Below are 19,116 nucleotides of genomic sequence, written 5' to 3' on the forward strand. Positions count from 1 at the left end.
GTATTATTTACTGTCTAAGATTGGAGCTCTTTGATCAATTCACATGAATGCTTATTTCCAACCTGTTATAAATGTTGAATGCTTTGCCCTAAACTATAAGTACTTACAATAAAAAGCCACATTTTCATTAATCTTTATGGCAATGCCATTTTCTATCATTTTTTCAGTATTGTAATATTTTCCATTGCAGCATGTCATCTTATTTTTAGTGGAAGAATATTTCCATGTCAAAGCATTTGACTACATCCAGATAGAACTCTGTGCTATAGGCTTTCTAATCCCTCTATTGTTAACTTTCATATTTTTCAGTGCTCTACATTGAAACGTTTTGTAATTAAACATTGAAAATGAAACTATTTTTATGTTCTACCTATATATTCTGCAAATATTTACTTGATCAGTATTTAAGCATGGAAATGAAGATAAGTTATATTTCCATGATATCGGTACTTACAAATTCTCTACTGTCCAGCTACCGGAATAATTGCAAATATGTTTAAGACAAATGTACTTCTTCTACTCATGTATATAGTGCCTCTGGCTCTTTCTTTGAACCCATATTTGGTTGAACTTCTAAATATGTACAGAAAGGAATATAGGTTTTGTCATGCCTCTGCTTGAATGGGACAGGACTTCACTGTGCCAACCTACATTGTTCTCCGTTTTCCCCATCTTTCCTATGTAACCCCAACCCTTGCAGGGTGGTGGAGGGAGCAGATAAGCAAAACTTTTTCATCCCTTTCTCATTCTCCTCAGTCAATTGCTAGCAATTGTACAGAGGCTCAATGATTGAGGCTGGCTTCCATTTGCTCTAAGAGCATAAATCAGTCAGTAGCCTTAGAAATGCAAATAGCATGAACCTGTGACTTGCTCAGGAGCTGAGAGTGGCAGAGTCAACAGAAGTCCCTAAAAGCAAAATTACCCCCAAGTTCATGGGAAATCAAATAAAAGATAAGTTTATGGGTGTAAGAGTTTGGCACTGCATTTAAGAAGCTGCTTGAGACACCCACATCCCGTATCAGAGTGCCTGGATTTAAGTACTGCCTCCATGTTCAAACCAGCTTACAGCTAATGATCACCCTTGGAAGCAGCAGGTGGTGTCTCAAGTGGTTGTATCTGCCATCCATATAGAACACTCAGATTGAATTCCGGGCACTAGGCTTTGGTCTGGCACAGCTTCTGTCATTGAAGGCATTTGGGGCATGAACCAGTGGATGGAAGATCTCTCTGCTTCTGTCTCTGTTTATCTCTTTCAAATGAAAGGAAAAATAATTTATAAAAAAAATAAGCCTAATCCTCCACCTGCGGTGCCAGCATCCCATATGGGCGCCGGGTTCTAGTCCCGGTTGCTCCTCTTCCAGTCCAGCTCTCTGCTGTGGCCCGGGAGGGCAGTGGAGGATGGCCCAAGTGTTTGGGCCCTGCACCCGCATGGGAGACCAGGAGGAAGCACCTGGCTCCTGGCTTCGGATTGGCGCACTGCCAGCCATAGCGGCCATTTGGGGAATGAACCAACGAAGGGAAGACCTTTCTCTCTCTCACTGTCTATAACTCTACCTGTCAAAAAAAGAAAAAAAAAAAAGGTAACAAGACACAAGTAGAAGTCAGATTGTATAGGGTTGTACAGAATGAATTCGAATAGACATTTACAGAATATTCTATCCTACACCTGCAGAATACACAATCTCTTAACTAGAACATGGAACATTCTGTAAGATTCGCAATATACTAGACCACAAAGCAAGTCTCAAAAAATGTTTAAAAATTGAAGCCATCTCTCTATTGATCTCATGTAATAAATTTTGAAATGTATCTCTTTTGATCACATGGAATAAAGCAGGAAATCAACAAAAGAAACTAGAAATTATAGAAATATATGGAAACTGAACACCATGATTCTGAGCAAACAATGGGTTACTGAAGAAATCAAAAGGACAATCAAAAATTGCTTGAAACTAATGAAAGATAAAGCACCATATATCAAAACCTATGGTATATAGCAAGAGTAGTATTAATAGGAAAGCTTATAGCAATATGGCTTACATAAAAGAATTATTAAATATACAGCCTAACAATGCACCTCAAAGAAGTAGAAAAACAACAAACCAAGCCAAAATTACGAGGGACAGAAATCATGAAAATCAGAGAATGAACAAGGAAAAATAGAACAGTAAAGAAGAATGAGGCTGGCGCTGCGGCTCAGTAGGCTAATCCTCCGCCTTGGGGCGCCGGCACACCGGGTTCTAGTCCCAGTTGGGGTGCCGGATTCTGTCCTGGTTGCCCCTCTTCCAGGCCAGATCCCTGATGTGGCCAGGGAGTGCAGTAGAGGATGGCCCAAGTCCTTGGGCCCTGTACCCCATGGGAGACCAGGAGAAGCACCTGGCTCCTGGCTTCAGATCAGCGCAGCACGCCGGCTGCAGCGCGCTGGCCACAGCGGCCATTGGAGGGTGAACCAACGGCAAAGGAAGACCTTCTCTGTCTCTCTCTTCCTCTCACTGTCCACTCTACCTGTCAAAAAAAATAATTAAAGAGGTTTTTTTAACAGAATAAAATTGGTAAATCATTAGCCAGACCAACAGAGAAAATTAGAAAGATGATGCAATAAAATCAAAGATATAAAGGGAGATATTACAACTGATCCTTCAGAAACACAAAGAATCTTTATAGAGAGAAAATGGCTGCAATAGCCAGGACTAGACAAGGCCAAAGCCAGAAGCCAAGAAATCCATTTTGGTCTCATATGGGTAGCAGTCCAAGTACTTGAACCATCAATCATTGCCTTCCCTGGCTCATTAACAGGAAGCTGGATTGGAAGAGGGGATGCTGGCATTGCAGACAGTAACTTACTCCACTGTGCCATTATGTTGGCTTTGTGTGTTTTCCTCTTTTAGCAAACAATATTACAAAAGTTGTTTTCTTTGCAATTGTCTTATGAGCCAATACTGAATTTTCTTTCTTTATAACAAATGCTGTCAGGAGCTGGATAAGTTACTCAGCATTATTTTTCTATGATAATCTTATAGTTCTAGTGCTTTAAACTAGAAATTTCACCATGATCTTAAGATTTGAGGGTCTGTAATTCAAACAACTCTCATTACAAATGAAGTCCATGGAACACAGGTTATTTTAAATTGAAGGCTTTCAGCACACAGCACCACAATCCTTCCTGGTATTACAGCATTTAGGAAGTGTGTATTTAACAGTGGCTTTCTATTTTGATAATACAGATGGATAAATGAAAAAAAAAAGAGTAGGGCATTTAATTCTAGGACCACTTTGACTGTGGAGCTTTCTGCCAGCAACACTACAGAAGGAAATCTCAAATAGCTTATAAATGTCAGCAAAATCCTCTGAACAAATTATGGTTTGAGTCATCTTTATTTAGTCTTTTATTTGGAAAAAACATATAGTTTTTAACACAGATGAAAAAGATGTCACTTTATTGCAATATGCACCACTGTTTTCCACTAAATTGTTAACAAATTTTAAGAAATCATGTTGAATCCTCCACTGATTGAAGTTGCTAATGCCATACCAGTTTCTGCAAATGTTAGGGTTGCACTGAAGTCAAAGATGAATTTAAGAAGAAATATGCACTTAGTTTGGAGGTATGGCTGAGGACAACCTGTTTGCTTCATATTAAGCTTGCAGATTTATCAACACTGGGCATGTGAGGAAAGACAGAGTGAGAGTTTATGAGCTCTCTGAAAGGATTGATTTTTACAAGTCTCTGATTTAGCTGGAAGGGGTGCCTATATATTTAGCTAGCAAAGGGGTTAATGGATGCAACCTTTTGAAAAATGTACTTCTTTACATGCATATAACATGATGGATAGTTAGTAGAATGCACATGGGTAAACACAGGTGAAAACAAATTAATTGGAAGGTATAAAGTTTATTGTTTTTTTTTTCTTGATAGATGGATCTCATTATTTTCCTTGGGCAGACAAAGCCATAACAGTTTCCAGAGAAAAGAGAAGTGACAGCTCCAGGAAACTGTTTACAGATGGACAGCCAGCAGGCTAAAAATATTACTTGTGTCCACCTCATCAATAAGCTGGCTCCATGAAGAGTGGCAATTATTCTCTTCCTGCTTGTGCTGCTATTTGAGAGGCATGAAGATGATTATTGATAACTGGATATGAACAACAAAATATATACAGTAACACAAACTCATTTACTATGCCAAATCCATATCAGAGTGTACCACTGACTTTCATGCCATTATTTAAAGTGGCAACATGTCCCTATCAATGTCCTAGGATTATGCTGATGCTGTGGATTGCTACAATCCTATTAATTACTAATTATTCACATTTATTATTCACCTATATGTAGTGAGCCTGTATTATGCACTGCAGAGGGGAGAAGAAATATCACTGACCTGAAGGAATTTGTGACAATAACACCAAAACAAATGCCAAATAGAAGTTAAATTTTATATAAATCATGAACGTTAATGCTTGAGAAGAATCAAGAAGCAAGACACAAAGCTTTATTACCTTTTGAGAAAAAATATTTTAGTACCAATTAATGTCTATAATTAAAAAAAAAAACTCTTTCAATTAAAGCACCGTGAAAAAAATGACACTTTCCAGGCATCAGCACAAAGCTAAAGGGATTTCAATGGCCTCATTACTTTTATTACTCTGCATTGTTCAGCCAAATATACTGCAGAGTTGGTTTAGCCTTAGGATCTGTCCTGGTACTTGCAGAAATATGGGCAAAAGATTAGCTCACCTGCAATTAGGAGCGCAGGTATACAAAACCAGAGCATAGCAAAAACTATTTAGATACCTATCCCATTGTATGGAGGCTAAAACAAGTGTTAACACAATATGAGAAGCAAATTCAACCATGATAGTCAAAAAGTCAGTGATTGACTGTGCTGTGTTATTTCAGAATTGCACAATTATTCAAGGGATTCCACCCAGAGCTTCCATGATTTAACTAAGGGGACCCTTGCTCTCAGTTGTCCTAAATGTCTAGTCTCTCAGAATGAAAGACTATTTAGAGGCAAACTGTCTTGCTGAGGTTAAAAAAGTGATTAGAAAAAAAAGAATAAATATCTGCTCATCTACTCTCAAACCATCTGATTGTTTTCAATTTCAATCTTATAAAATGAATAGTTTTTTGGCCTATGATAAAAACCCCTTTTCTTGTTTAAGAGATTCCCAAGGAACTAGCATCTGAGAAGAAACTATTACTCATTCAGTAGTGTCACAGTGTTTTTGTATTTTAAATCATGTGTGGCAAGCGTTGTGATACAACAGATTAAGCATGTCACTAGGTATATCTGTTTCCCATTTCAGAGTGCCAGTTCAAGTCCCAGTTACTTCACTTCTGATCCAGCTTCCTCTTTATGAGCCTAGAGACAGCAATATGATTGCCCAGGTGCTTGGGTCTCCATTACCCACATAGGAGACTAGGATGAAATTAATAGTTCCTGACTGGCCGGCGCCGTGGCTCACTAGGCTAATCCTCCACCTGCAGCGCCAGCACCCTGGGTTCTAGTCATGGTCGGGGCGCCAGATTCTGTCCCGGTTGCTCCTCTTTCTGTCCAGCTCTCTGCTGTGGCCCGGGAGTGCAGTGGAGGATGGCCCAAGTCCTTGGGCCCTGCACCTGCATGGGAGACCAGGAGAAGCACCTAGCTCCTGGCTTCGGATCAGCGTGGTGTGCCGGCCACAGCTGCCATTGAGGGTAAACCAACAGTGAACCAACAGAAAAGGAAGACCTTTCTTTCTCTCACTGTCCACTCTGCCTGTCAAAAAAAAAAAAAAAAATAGTTCCTGACTTTAGTTAGTTCAATATTTGGGGAATGAACACTCTCTTCTCTTCCCCCCTCTCTCTCTCAAGTAAATATTTTCTAATTTTTAAAATATTGTGTTTTTTTGCCCTTTGTAATGTCATGAGAAATCAATTCCAGCAGCAATTATTTTAGGGTGAAAGAACTACTAAAATGCTCTTTCCTCTCTTCCCGCTGGAACCATGGAGGGTGCTGAAGAGAAAAAGAAGGTTCCTGCTGTGCCAGAAACCCTGAAGAAAAAGTGGAGGAATTTCGCAGAGCTGAAGATCAAGCGCCTGAGGAAGAAGTTTGCCCAAAAGATGCTTTGAAAGGCAAGGAGGAAGCTTATCTACGAGAAAGCGAAGCACTATCACAAGGAATACAGGCAGATGCACAGAACTGAAATTCGGATGGCGAGGATGGCAAGAAAAGCTGGCAACTTCTACGTACCTGCAGAACCCAAGTTGGCATTTGTCATCAGGATCAGAGGTATCAATGGTGTGACCCCACAGTCTGAAAAGTGCTGCAGGTTCTTCGCCTTCGCCAGATCTTCAATGGCACCTTTGTTAGGCTCAACAAGGCCTCCATTAACATGCTGAGGATTGTGGAGCCATATATTGCATGGGGGTACCCAAATTTCAAGTCAGTAAATGAACTAATTTACAAACGTGGCTATGGCAAAAATCAATAAAAAGTGAATTGCTTTGACAGATAATACTCTGACTGCCTGCTCTCTTGGTAAATACAATATCATCTGCATGGAGGATCTGATTCACAAGATTTAAACTGTGGGGAAACACTTCAAGGAAGCAAATAACTTCCTGTGGCCCTTCAAGTTATCTTCTCCCCGAGGTGGGATGAAGAAAAAGACCACCCATTTTGTAGAGGGTGGGGATGCTGGCAACAGGGAAGACCAAATCAACAGACTTATTAGAAGGATGAACTAAGTTGTCTCCTATGGTATTTTTGTAATTGGGTCAGATAATAAACGGCAACTACAGTCAAATTGAAAAAAAAAAAAAGAACTACTAAAACATGTGTGGAACTTGTCGCTCCCCCTCTTCGTGGAGGAACGACACAGGACCCTGCGCTGTTCTTTCGTCTGCTCGGCCCTCCCCGGGTTTGCTGCTGGTTCTTCCCGGGTTGGCTACTGTCCCTTCCACCTCCGTGGAAGGGCAATTCCCCCTGGCCACATTCCCCACTTCCGCAGGGGAGCGGCACACCGCCGGCCGGCTCTTCTCGGGGGCTGCACAGGTGTTCCCCTTAGATGTTCCTGGTGCAGGCCGTCTCTCTCCTCCTTTATAGTCCTCCTCCGCCAATCCTAACTCGGCTGCCCACACGCCAAGTACGCTGCTCTCCAATCAGGAGCAAGTCCTACAGTTTATTGGTTGAACTGGAGGCAGCTGTGCGGAAGCTGTTTACTTCTCTCCCAGCGCCATATTGTGGGAGAGCAGATGCATAGAATAAGTCTTAATTCCAGTAACTCAGTCTAGTCCGGGTTGCTCCCCACAGAACTTAAAATATAAATTGTTTCCCTAACTTCTTTCTGAAAAGAGATAACCATAATTCTATTAAAAATGCTGTTTTAATATAAATAAGTAGAGACTCTCAATGAAATAGTGTTGAAATATATTTCACATGGATTTAAGCCCAATTTGTGAATTAGTAGTTCTAGCTGAAAACAAATGCCCAATGACAAATTAGTAAAGATTCATTACCTTTGAATTATACTAAAAATAGCTCACTTTTAATGGGCACTTTTAATCATAAGTGACAGCAACTTAACAGAGACAAAAGAAAACATTTTGATGTCTCTAACCAAGCAACAGAGCCAAACCATGAGACTCACTGGAATCTAAATGCAGTAAGGGCCCCTTCCCCTCATCTGGTATCTTATTTGTGGCAGTGGCAGCATTAAAACAAAGCCAGAAGTGAGGGGTGAGGAGAGAGCGTATACATACGTGTGCACGTTTGCTTCTAGTAATTGACCATTGTGAATAAGGAGCATATTCTTTGGCTGATCTTTGTGGCCAGGAAATCAGGGCCAACTTGAGAGACAAAACCTCCCATCCTGAGCCTATGGCTGCTAAAGTAATGGTGAAGGGAAGAAGTTGGCCTATACTATGAAAATGTTATTATTTCTCCATCTTTATCAAATCCTCCAGGAACATTATGAAGATGATTAGAAGATACTAGGAATTCTCTCACAATGTATGACCAATTTTAATAGGGACTCTGAGTTTAGTTTTCTAATGAAGTTTACATAACTGAATAGGCATCTCCTCTCCATCTAATTCTCAAAGCTCTATTCCAACGTCTGTCTTAATCACAAATCTCACCATTTCTAATCCCCTTTTTAAATCTAGCTTTGTCCTGTGTTATGTCACACCCCTTGCTCCACTGACTTCCTCTACCCTCATCTCCAATGTGTGTTCTTTAAAGCAATTTCCTCAAGAGATAATGCATGGTGAATCTAAAAACAAAGCTATCAAAAGACCAGTTTTTATGTTCCTCATGTGTTTTCTTGTGATAATTCCTTTTAATATCACATGTATATTTATAATGGATAAAAAATGATATATCTTCATGGTCACAGTTCATATTATGCCCTTCAGAGAAACAAGTGTTGATTCATAGGAACAAAATGATGTTCAAAAAGGAAAAATTAAATCAAGTTTCCTAAAGAAAACACACACACACACAAATAATCCTATGCTAGGGATAGTCCCAGCTACTCCACTTCTAACACCTGGGAAGCACCCAAACAGTACCCCTGCCTCCCATGTGGGATGCCTGGATATAGCTCCTGGTTCCTGGCTTCAACCTGGCCTGGATAAGGCTGTGGTGACCATTTGGAGAGTTACTCTCCCCCTCTCCCTTTCTCTCAGTCACTTTTCCTTTCAAATAAATGAATAAATCTCTAAAAAATAAAGGACTGTAAACTTGAATGTAAAACTGACTGCATTTTCGACCAAGATAGCCCCTACAGGGGCTTCAAAAAGTTCATAGAAATTTTTTCTTACCTGTTAAGTCTATTTTTCCACTAATTTTTGAAGCCACAGGGGGGGTGTGTGTACTAGAACATGTAACAAATATAATTACATAATTCTTGTAATGGTAAACTCTAGATAGTACAATAAGGAACAGGCATGTGGCCTAGTGGTCAGGATGTCATTTAGGATGCCTGTGCCCCACACTGCACTACCTGGATTCAATTCCTGGCTCCAGATTTCGATTATCTCTGTGGTGCAGTAGTGATGACTCAAGTAGTTGGGTTCTTGCCACTTATTTGGAAATCAGCCTTGAGTTCCTGGTTCCTGGGTGTGGCCTTCTGGCTGCTGCAGTCATTTTGGTAGCAAACCAGTGGATGGGAGCTTGATTTCCATCTCTTTCTCAAATAAAAAAAAAGTTTAAAGATAACATAACACAATAAATAACTACATACGTGCATTCTTTCCCCAGGACTGAGTCGCAGAGTATAACCAAGTACTACTGGGTCAGTGTGTATCTCAAAGGTAGAAACGCACTTAGAAAGTAAGACATTCATGTAAACACCAATTTTGGGTAGTACCATCAGGAAGAATTTAGTGAAAATAAACATGTCAAGAGAAAAATACAGTTCTACAGATCCATGTTACTGCTTGGCCTAGCTCACCCAGGTTGAAGCTAGTGTCCTATATTTGTTGGGTACCAGAAAGGGCATTCAACTGGGATTAGAAAAGTTGGATTCCTGTCTTTTCTGTGTCCCTTACAAATCTTGTATTTCTGGAAAGAAAGGTCAGGACATTATTTGTGTCTCAGCTTGCTGATCTTCAAAACAGGCATAGCAGTGACTACTCCACAAAACTTTTCTTAGGATCAAATAATATATGTGTGAAATGTTTACAAAATTTAAATTTCTACATAGAGAAAACAGTTATTAAAATTATTGGGGCCAGCACTGTGGTATAGCAAGCAATGCTGTCACCTGCAGTGCCGGCATCCCGTAAGGGCGCAGGTTAGAATCCCGGCTGCTCCACTTCCAATCCAGCTCTCTGCTATAGCCTGGGAAAGCAGTAGAAGATGCCCCAAAGTTCTTGGGCCCCTGCACCCACTTGGGAGACCTGGAAGAATCTCCTGGCTCCTGACTTCAGAACAGTGCAGTTCCAGTCATTGCAGCCATCTGGGGAATGAACCAGAAGATGGAAGACCGCTCTCTTGCTTGCTCTCTCTTTCTCTTTCCCTCTGCCTCTCTGTAACTCTGCCTTTCAAATAAATAAATAAACCTTTTAAAAAATAAAACAATAAAGTTATTGTTATCACCACATTTTCAATGAACTATACAGGGAGATGTACTTTAACCTACCAGTTGCTCTGGTAGTCGGTCCACTCCCCTTTCCCAAATCACGCCTTCTAGATAGTCAGCAAAGGTTGGTAATGACTGACATGTGCCATTTTGGATTGTTTTTAATTTCCTCCTTGAATGACATCATCACCTATCCCTTTTCCCTAGCTTCTGAGGAGCTAAATTCTGTACCTGTTAACTATTCAGACTTTTTATAAATGCCACTTTCTATTTCCAGGGAAGCCACAGTTAAAGTCATCCATACCCCTTTAATGAAATTAACCAATTCAATCAAATAATGTTGGTCCCCTTCACTGCATCCCATTTAATCTCTCAAAGCCACAAATGCCTAGTTTCTTTCCCCAAGATATTTGTTGAGAAAAAAAGTGATTGGCTTGTTAACAGAATAAGTGACCATTTGTAACACTATTAAATTATATTTCTCAATGGCATTTATGAGTCACTATTAATAAAAAGTTCTTTCTGAGCTCTTATACTGCCAGCTTTGAAGTCAGTAAGAATCATTTTAATGCACAATACTTCATTCCCTTTCTACAAAAGCTCTAAGCACCTGGGAGACATTATCTAATTAATCAAAATGCATGCAGAGTGGCTTTGAGGGGGTGTTTAGGAAGACAATACACGTCTATAAAGTTCATCAGAACTATCATCAAAATGATCTGTTTAAATGCATGTACAAAACCTAAGCCTTTAGCCACAGAAATTGTCTTTTAAAAATGGATTTTTATTCTTAAAATATTACACAATGTAAATCTGCTAAAAAAGATCACTCTAAATGAATATTATTGAAAGTTTGTTATTTTGATTCACATTTCTCTTTATCTGTACAAAGAAAAATAATTAAAGCATCTATAGATATTAATAACATGCAATATTCCTAAAATCATTCATTGATTCAACAATTTCACTTCCATCTATAAGGCTCTGATCTTAAATTTCAGAGCTTGTATCATTTTAAACACTCAAGCTTTCAAAAAATTTTTAGCAAATCTTTGAATTATATTTAGGAATTTTGATATGGGTTTATCAATGGTCCTACGTAAAATAGCAAATAAAGATATCTATAAAAACAAATTTGGCTTGACTTTTTGTACTAACAGGAATGGCATAAACTGACAATATTTAGCTTACCTAACTATAGACACTGAGGGAAAGTAGGATACAGAAAACCAAATGAACTTCATTTGGGAATCTCTTTGTACTTCATTATTTTCCAAGGAAACCCACTTATCTTCCAAACCAGGATGAAAGGAACCTACTTATTCATATTTCCTTGTAATTAGTGAGTATGGTAATATTTGGGAACAATAATGCAGATGATGATCCTATGAATTTTGCAACGGGAGGGTGAAACCCAGGTTCTTTTGACCTGCACCAAATGGAGGATTATGCATTTGACTTCCGTAGATACCTCATCCAGTGCCCTGTTAAGTTAGATTGGCAAAAATCCCTTGTTACATGTTCCATTACTAAATTACTACCATCATTTCATTTCTTCTTTGGTGAGATCTAGCATCCTTGCAATACTTCTAATACTACTTCAATATATGAATGCCCCATAAAATTTTGAACTTCCTGAGGTCAAAGACAACATTTCGTTATTCAGTTCCCAGTTGGCATATTGTTTGGCCGAGTATTTAATTCATTCTGCCGAGGAATGGACAGGGGCCTTTAATGGACAGATAGGTGAAATAACTCCATTTATTGACTTTACCTTTATATTCTCTTCATAAGGTCAATGGATCTTTAACTGGAAGAGATTTGGATTGTACAGGAGGTTGTGGAGATAGTGAGGGACTACAGGAGTTCCAGAGCTTCCATTGCATCTAAGAGTTTATTTTAGGTGACAATTCTATATACTGTTTTTAGTTAAGAATGTATAAAATCCTGCTTTTCATGAACAATAAGTATCCTTTATTTTTTAATCACTTACTATATACTAGAAACAATGATAGGCTTTGTGCAAATAAGAATACAATTCAAAGGAGTCTGTATAGAGAAGCCCTTCCTTGTAATTTTTCAATTTTGTGATGTCTAAAATATGAAAACATAGAAAATGAAAATTGTCAAAGACAAAAGTCAATATTAACTCAAATAAATCATGCTTTAAAAAGTAGGTGATCTTATAAGTAACAGAAGAGTTTAAACAATAAGCACAATAAAAATGTTTTCAAACAGATCTTACATACCCTCTTTAAGAACATTTAATAAATGTATACCATAAGGTAATGTTCAGCTTTTTAAGATTTGTTTAATAATTAAGAGTAACAGAGAGAAGAATGAACACACACACACAAACACATACATATACAGGTCAGGGAGTGGGGGATCTTTCATCCACTGGTTTATTTCCCGATGGCCACAATGGCCAGGCCAAAGCCAGGAGCTTTTTCCAGGTTTTCCACATGGATGGCAGGGGCCCAAACACTTGGACCATCTTCTGCTGCTTTTCCTAGGTCACTAGCAGGGGGCTGGATTAGAAATGGAGCAGCCAGGACAAGAACTGGCACCTGTATGGGACTCTGGAATTACAGATGGCAGCTTTACCTGCTACTCCACAACACCAGCCCTGACAATGTTCAAAGTGTTAAGGTCATTATTAATGATCAAGATATTTCAGAATATAGACTTTATATGAATGAGACATGCACTTGAGAAAATTACTGTAGCAGCATTAAGCAGTTGTGTTGTGTGTCTTTAAAATATATTGCTTTTGCACATATACTTGCTTGTTGTCAGCTAAACTTTCCAATAACTATTTCAAAATGAAAATTGCTTTCAGTCAATTGATAAGCATCACAGAGATTCAAGAACTTAAATCCCAGGATGCATTTCAGGCTCTTACACATTTTTAAAATAACTTGTGTCTTGTGTAGAGGCTGGCATTTTCTTCACTATTAGAAACAAAGTTTGGCCAATTAAAAAGGGATGTTTACCAATACTGTCTTAGCAGTAGTCAGTGCAAAAAAAAATTTCTGAAATGATTAAATATTTCTCATTCTCTTTATATCAGTTACACAGAAGCTCGTGTAATTTTGCACAAAGCAGGCGATCTCCAGAGCTCTGTCTTGCCTCTCTAATCATTTGGTACATTCATAGTATCAGCTCAGCTTCCTTAATGCATCCTTCCACCATCCCAGATAATGATTACTTTCAATGCTGCAACTGTAACCTGGATCTCTTTCCCTTCCCTTTATAATACTATCAGAGTAATTTTTCTAAACATAAATGTTTAATTTTACCTTTTTGAAATCTTTCATTGGCTCCCCATTGATGATTATGTGAATTCAAATCCAATATTACATCACATGAAAGCCTTATAGTTTAAAAGCTCAGACTTTTTTTTTAACCAGTGTAACCACCATGTCAATTTACATTTCCAACTCAGTATATTCTGAATGTTTCAATTTATATTAATCATAGAATACTTTTGTCTCTGTGCTTCCTACAGGCCATTTTCCTTGCCAGGAATGTCATCTCATCCAATCCAACTGTTAACCACACATTCATCTTTAACAGTCACTCCCTATTCTAAGGAGGAGTACCTCCTTTCCATCCTCAGAAAGGTAGAGTCAGTAACTTAAACAGTTTTTTTTCTGTATCAAGAATCCTCTGAATAATTTTCATGTACCACTTACCCTTCCTCATGGCTCTATTTACCCTGAGGTTCAACTAGTTGACTCTGGCAAGACACATCCCCAACACTGTTTTCTCCCTTCCCTCCTGTATCATTTTCACAGCTTCCCTACACTCTTTGATGAAGTTTTTTTCTTTTTTGACAGGAAGAGTGGACAGAGAGAGAGAGACTGAGAGAAAGGTCTTCCTTTTGCCATTGGTTCACCCTCCAATGGCTGCTGCGGCTGGCGCGCTGCGCCAGCGCACCACGCTGATCCGATGGCAGGAGCCAGGTACTTATCCTGGTCTCCCATGGGGTGCAGGGCCCAAGTACTCGGGCCATCCTCCACTACACTCCCGGGCCACAGCAGAGAGCTGGCCTGGAAGAGGGGCAACCGGGACAGAATCCGGTGCCCCGAACAGGACTAGAACCCGGTGTGCCGGCACTGCAAGGCAGAGGATTAGCCTATTGAGCCATGGCGCCGGCTCTTTGATGAATTTTATAATGCTGTGAAGAAAGGATCTTGAAGATAAAATTATGATGGGAATGAAATGCATCAGGATTCAGAATGTATAAATAGTGATGACAGGATCACTCTAGTTCTTACCAAAATCTTGCCTTAAAATTATAGATTATTTTCTCCTAGTATTATAGATGACCAACTATATATTTTCATGGAATTAGAAATCTTTCTTACATAAATATTAGAAAAATCACACTTCCTTGTAATTTGTATTCTTCAGGACTAATTTGTGTCCATGGAGGACTAATCTGAATGTTTCTCATATCTCTTTGTTCCTTCATTATAGACACTTAACAGTCTTTGTGTTCCTAAACATAATTGATTTTTGTTTTTATTCTTCATAACCTAATGAAGATGTATTATTTCAAGGATTTAAGTTAGTAGTGGTTGCTATGGTTTGGATAAGAGTTTTTGTGTCCCCTAAAGGCCCATATTTTTGGAGCTTGGTCCTCAGAGTGTAAAGTTAATGGTTACTGGATTAATGATAATGGTAAATGGATTGAAAGTGAAGACTTGATAAAATTACAGCATCCAGGAGGTGGGCACAATAGTAGGCCATTGAGTAACTGACGAATTCCCTTAAAGGTAGTTCACCTGAGCAGATTACTTATTTAAGCCATGTGCAGCCTCGCCTTTCTTCTTCCTCAGTCACCTTGTGATCATTCTCCTGCATATGCTCTGCCATTGCCAGTCTCTGTCGCTAGACTAATGACATCCTCAGATATTGGCCTGAGAACCACCAAACTATAAACAGAAATAAATTTCCCTTCCTAAAATGCTCCTTGCAGGTATCTGTTATAGTAACAAGAAACTGACTAATAGATTGTACTTCTATGCTTAATGGCATATACATACTTAAGTAGTTGTTTTTCTCTGAAAATTAAAAGTGAATTCCTTAATTATATAGTTCCAGCTCCCCCCCTTTTTTTCTTATGGGTATCAAACTTTAAAGTTTTCTTGAAATATTTTATATATTTTCTCAAATCTTACATATTTGCTTAATATCTTAGATTTCACTCAAAATCATTTCAATTTCCAGAATTACAAAACTTAGAAAATGTGTTTACCTTTTGTAAGAAAAAGATTATTGTTGTTTAGTTTCTATTTGGGGAAGAATGTTTGGTACAGTGGTTAAGATCCAACACAAGATGCCCACATTCCCTGTTGGAGTCCCTGGGTTTGAATCTCAACTTTGCCTCCAATTCCAGATTTCTGTTAATTACATCCTGGGAGGAAGCAGGTGATGACTCACATAGTTGGGTCCCTGCCACTCACGTGGAAGAACCAGATGGAGATCTAAACTTTTTTAAAGATTTATTTTATTTATTTGAAAGAGTTACAGAGAGAGGTAGAGACAGAGAGGTCTTCCATCTGCTGGTTCACCCCGTAGATGGACGCAACAGCTGGGGCTGTGCAGATCCAAAGCCAGGAGCCAGGATCTTCTTCCAGGTCTTCCATGTGGGTGCAGGAGCCCAAGGACTTGGACCATCTTCTACTGCTATCCCAGACCATAGCAGAAAGCTGGATTGGAAGAGGAGCAGCTGGGACTAGAACCAGCACCCATATGGGATGCCGGCACTTCAGGCCAGGCATTAACACGCTGCCCCTCAGTGCCAGCCCTGAGATCTAAACTTTTGATGTCAGACTGGCAAAGTCTGGCTGTTATGGTCTCTCAAGGAGGGAAACAGAAGAAAAAGATCTTTGTCTCTTTATCTGCATTTCAAGTAAATGAAAAATCTAAATATTAACATTTGCTTTTGAAATTTTTACAACCCAAACAATCCTCAAACCTGAATAGATCTACAAAATGACAGGATAATTGATCAGGATTGATGATTATGCCATGTTTAAAATTTACATGGTCTTAAGTTACACTTACCAATTATGCTATATAAATATACTAATATATTTAACATAACAAATACCATAAACTGATAGTCTTGAAACAAATAAACCATAAACATTAATAACTAGATATAACCTAGTCTGTCTTTGACTACAAACCAGGTTCTTTGGGAGTATCAATCATTAGGAGCATCAGTTAACACTGAAATGCATCCTTACAATAGAAATTATGGGGGAATTGTATGTTTTTCAACCAAGATTTTTTTTTATTTGACAGACAGAGTTAGACAGTGAGAGAGAGAGACTGAGAGAAACATCTTCCTTCTGTTGGTTCACTCTACAAATGACCGCTATGGCCAGAGCTACGCCAATCCAAAGCCAGGAGCCAGGTACTTCTCCTGGTCTCCCATGCGGGTGCAGGGGCGCAAGCACTGGGGCCATCCTCCACTGCCCTCCCGGGCCACAGCAGAGAGCTGGACTGGAAGAGGAGCAACCGGGACTAGAACCCAGTGCCCATATGGGATGCCAGCGCCACAGGCAGAGGATTAACCAAGTGAGCCAGGGCGCCTGTCCCAACTAAGATTTTTTTTTTTTTTTAACATGAGAAAGCACGTAATGCATTATAGTTTGCAAAACAGTAGCATCCCAGTCAAAATATGACATTCAAGCACATAAATGATGTAATCATATGCATAGGGAAAAAGAAAACTAGCCAAAAGAGTAATAATATCTTGGTAACAGAAGTACAGCATATATAAACAACTTTTTAATTCAATAAAAAAAGCACCTCAAACATCAAGTTTATGAAATAAAAGGCAAAAGTAAGAACTTTCTATATAGACCATAGAATTAGTTTGATTCCTAAAATCAGCTCAAAGCTCAATATTCTTGGTGTATGACAGGTTGCATTCCTATTCAAGAGCAAGAAGGGCAAAATATCCACAGAGGAGAGGCTGGATGTGCTCTGCTGGGTGTAGGAAGGTCAAAAAGAGCCACCGCGAACTGCAGAGGCACATATGTCAGAACAACTCATGTTCAATGCTGCAGAAATATCACGACTGCCTAAGACTGAAGTAATTTAATTGAAAACTGACACTGATGGCCATCCCAAGGTGCTCAAATACATCTGAAGCACAAAGTTAAATCGGTTTAACCTTCATCGCTATTTAACTCACAGGTTTGAGATCCCTAGAGCTGGGGAAAATTTTGAGTTCTGCCCAAATGAGAGATAAAAAGGTTTGCCTAGGAAAATGTGTTTTTTTCTTTTTTTTTTTTTTTTTTTTTGGTTACAGAGTAGCAAGATGAATATCACTGATGCCAAGAGATAGACTGAACAAATGTCTTCAGTGTCTGTCACTGTGAAATCCAGTGCCAAGAAAACTCCAAGAAAGCTTCTTCTCCCTGCTTAAAGCATCACTTACCATCCAAAACACCTGGGGCTCCAGAGCTGGTATTACTCATTGAGTCTTTGAAATGGATTGCCTAGATATAAAGCAGACCCTCTGCCCAGTGACTATCTCCTATACATTTTTCCCCCTTTGGGGTAATACTGAGGGGTCTATTATAAATGTCTATGTTATTAAAATAAGAGTTTGTTCCATTTTAAAACTCATTTGAAAGAGGGAGAGCACTTTCCCATTTATTGGTTCATTCCCCAATTTTCAATTGATAGATACCATTTTAGCCCATTCGGAGCAAAAGGCCATGATCTGAGATATAACAGCATTGTTCAATCTGAATATTGATTAAAACCACCATATCTGCAAGAAGAAAAATGTTCCCTGGCAAATCCAAAGACATCCCACCTCATAAATTGGACTTATCTGAGGATCTTCCAGGAGAGTTAACAAGAAAGCATTCCATGAGGTAACAGAAGGACAGATACCAGCCCACGATTGGTCATGAGTTGTGGTCTGACCTGTAGAATGAGATTTCTATGAAGCAAGGATGGCATTTTTAGTAATCTGACACATCATCCATCATCATGACAGATACCCTAGAACCACTCTACTTCTTAGCAGCTTCTCTGCAAGCACTTCACAGACAGGTTTCAGAGTCTACTTATCACATGGAAAAGACCTGAAAGCCCAAAGTTTGGATGTCCAAGCTCAAGTAACAGAATCTTCTTTCACATTATCCTTGTCGACGAGTAGTTTCCAACATTCCACATCCATGGGAAGATCCCAGGCAACTTAAAAACTCAGTTTGCAGTGTAGCACTCCTGGAGTTTCTAACTCAGGAGCTCTAAGATTTTTGCATTCTTCACAAGATGTGCTCATGTTGTTGTTTCAGATATCAGGTCTCGTGAAGCAGGGCTGCGGGGTCTTGGACTGTATGTTCTGACTCTGACCCACAAATTATGATATCTTCCATGCTTCTTTCCCTCCATTCCTTTTCCCTCTTCTCTTCTTCTTTACATAAATGTTTTCTATTTGGAAGCTGTTGCCATGGAGGCACTAAATAGAACCTCAGATTTTGAATCTGAGTGTACTTCTTATGTTTGATGAACTCTTCTTTTTAAGTCTAATTTCATTTTATATGAAAGGCAAAAAGAGAGAGACTCTTTCATCTGTTAGCTCACTCCCCAAATGCCCACAGCAGCAAGGCCGGGCTTCGGTGAAGTCCCGTCAGCATCTTCTGCTGCATGGGCAGCAGGAAACTGAGCACTTGAGCCATGATCAGCTGCTTCCCAGGGTGCACATTAGCAGGAGGCTGGATCAGGACTAAAGGAGCTGGGACTCTCACCAAGCACACCAGAATGTGGGATACTGGTATTTCCCACTAGCATCTTAGGCATTGCACCAAATGCTACCCCCTGAAAAAATTAATTTTCTCTACTAAATGCTTAGGGAAAATAATAAGCAAATGTATAAGATCAACTCTTTATTATTCATTTCAAACTCTGCTCCTCTGCAATGTATTGTATTAAGAAATAAGAAAAGGGCTTATACAGAATCAAGGAGGGCAATGAGTGGAGAGTTGGGCAAATCTGGGTTAAGCAAAGT

General features: G+C 39.3%; 1 protein-coding gene and 1 pseudogene across 9 annotated transcripts in view; one reads left to right on the forward strand and one right to left on the reverse strand.

Moving 5' to 3' along the window:
* Positions 1–19,116, reverse strand: part of NKAIN2 (sodium/potassium transporting ATPase interacting 2) — a 1,166,031-nt gene that overhangs the window by 843,946 nt on the left and 302,969 nt on the right. The gene's annotated exons all lie outside the window — the stretch shown is intronic.
* Positions 5,983–6,807, forward strand: LOC100358885 (large ribosomal subunit protein uL30 pseudogene; annotated as a pseudogene).

The sequence above is a fragment of the Oryctolagus cuniculus genome, chromosome 5 (assembly GCF_051225735.1).
Source record: "Oryctolagus cuniculus isolate XC-2025 breed Fujian yellow rabbit chromosome 5, ASM5122573v1, whole genome shotgun sequence".
Taxonomy (NCBI): Eukaryota; Metazoa; Chordata; class Mammalia; order Lagomorpha; family Leporidae; genus Oryctolagus; species Oryctolagus cuniculus.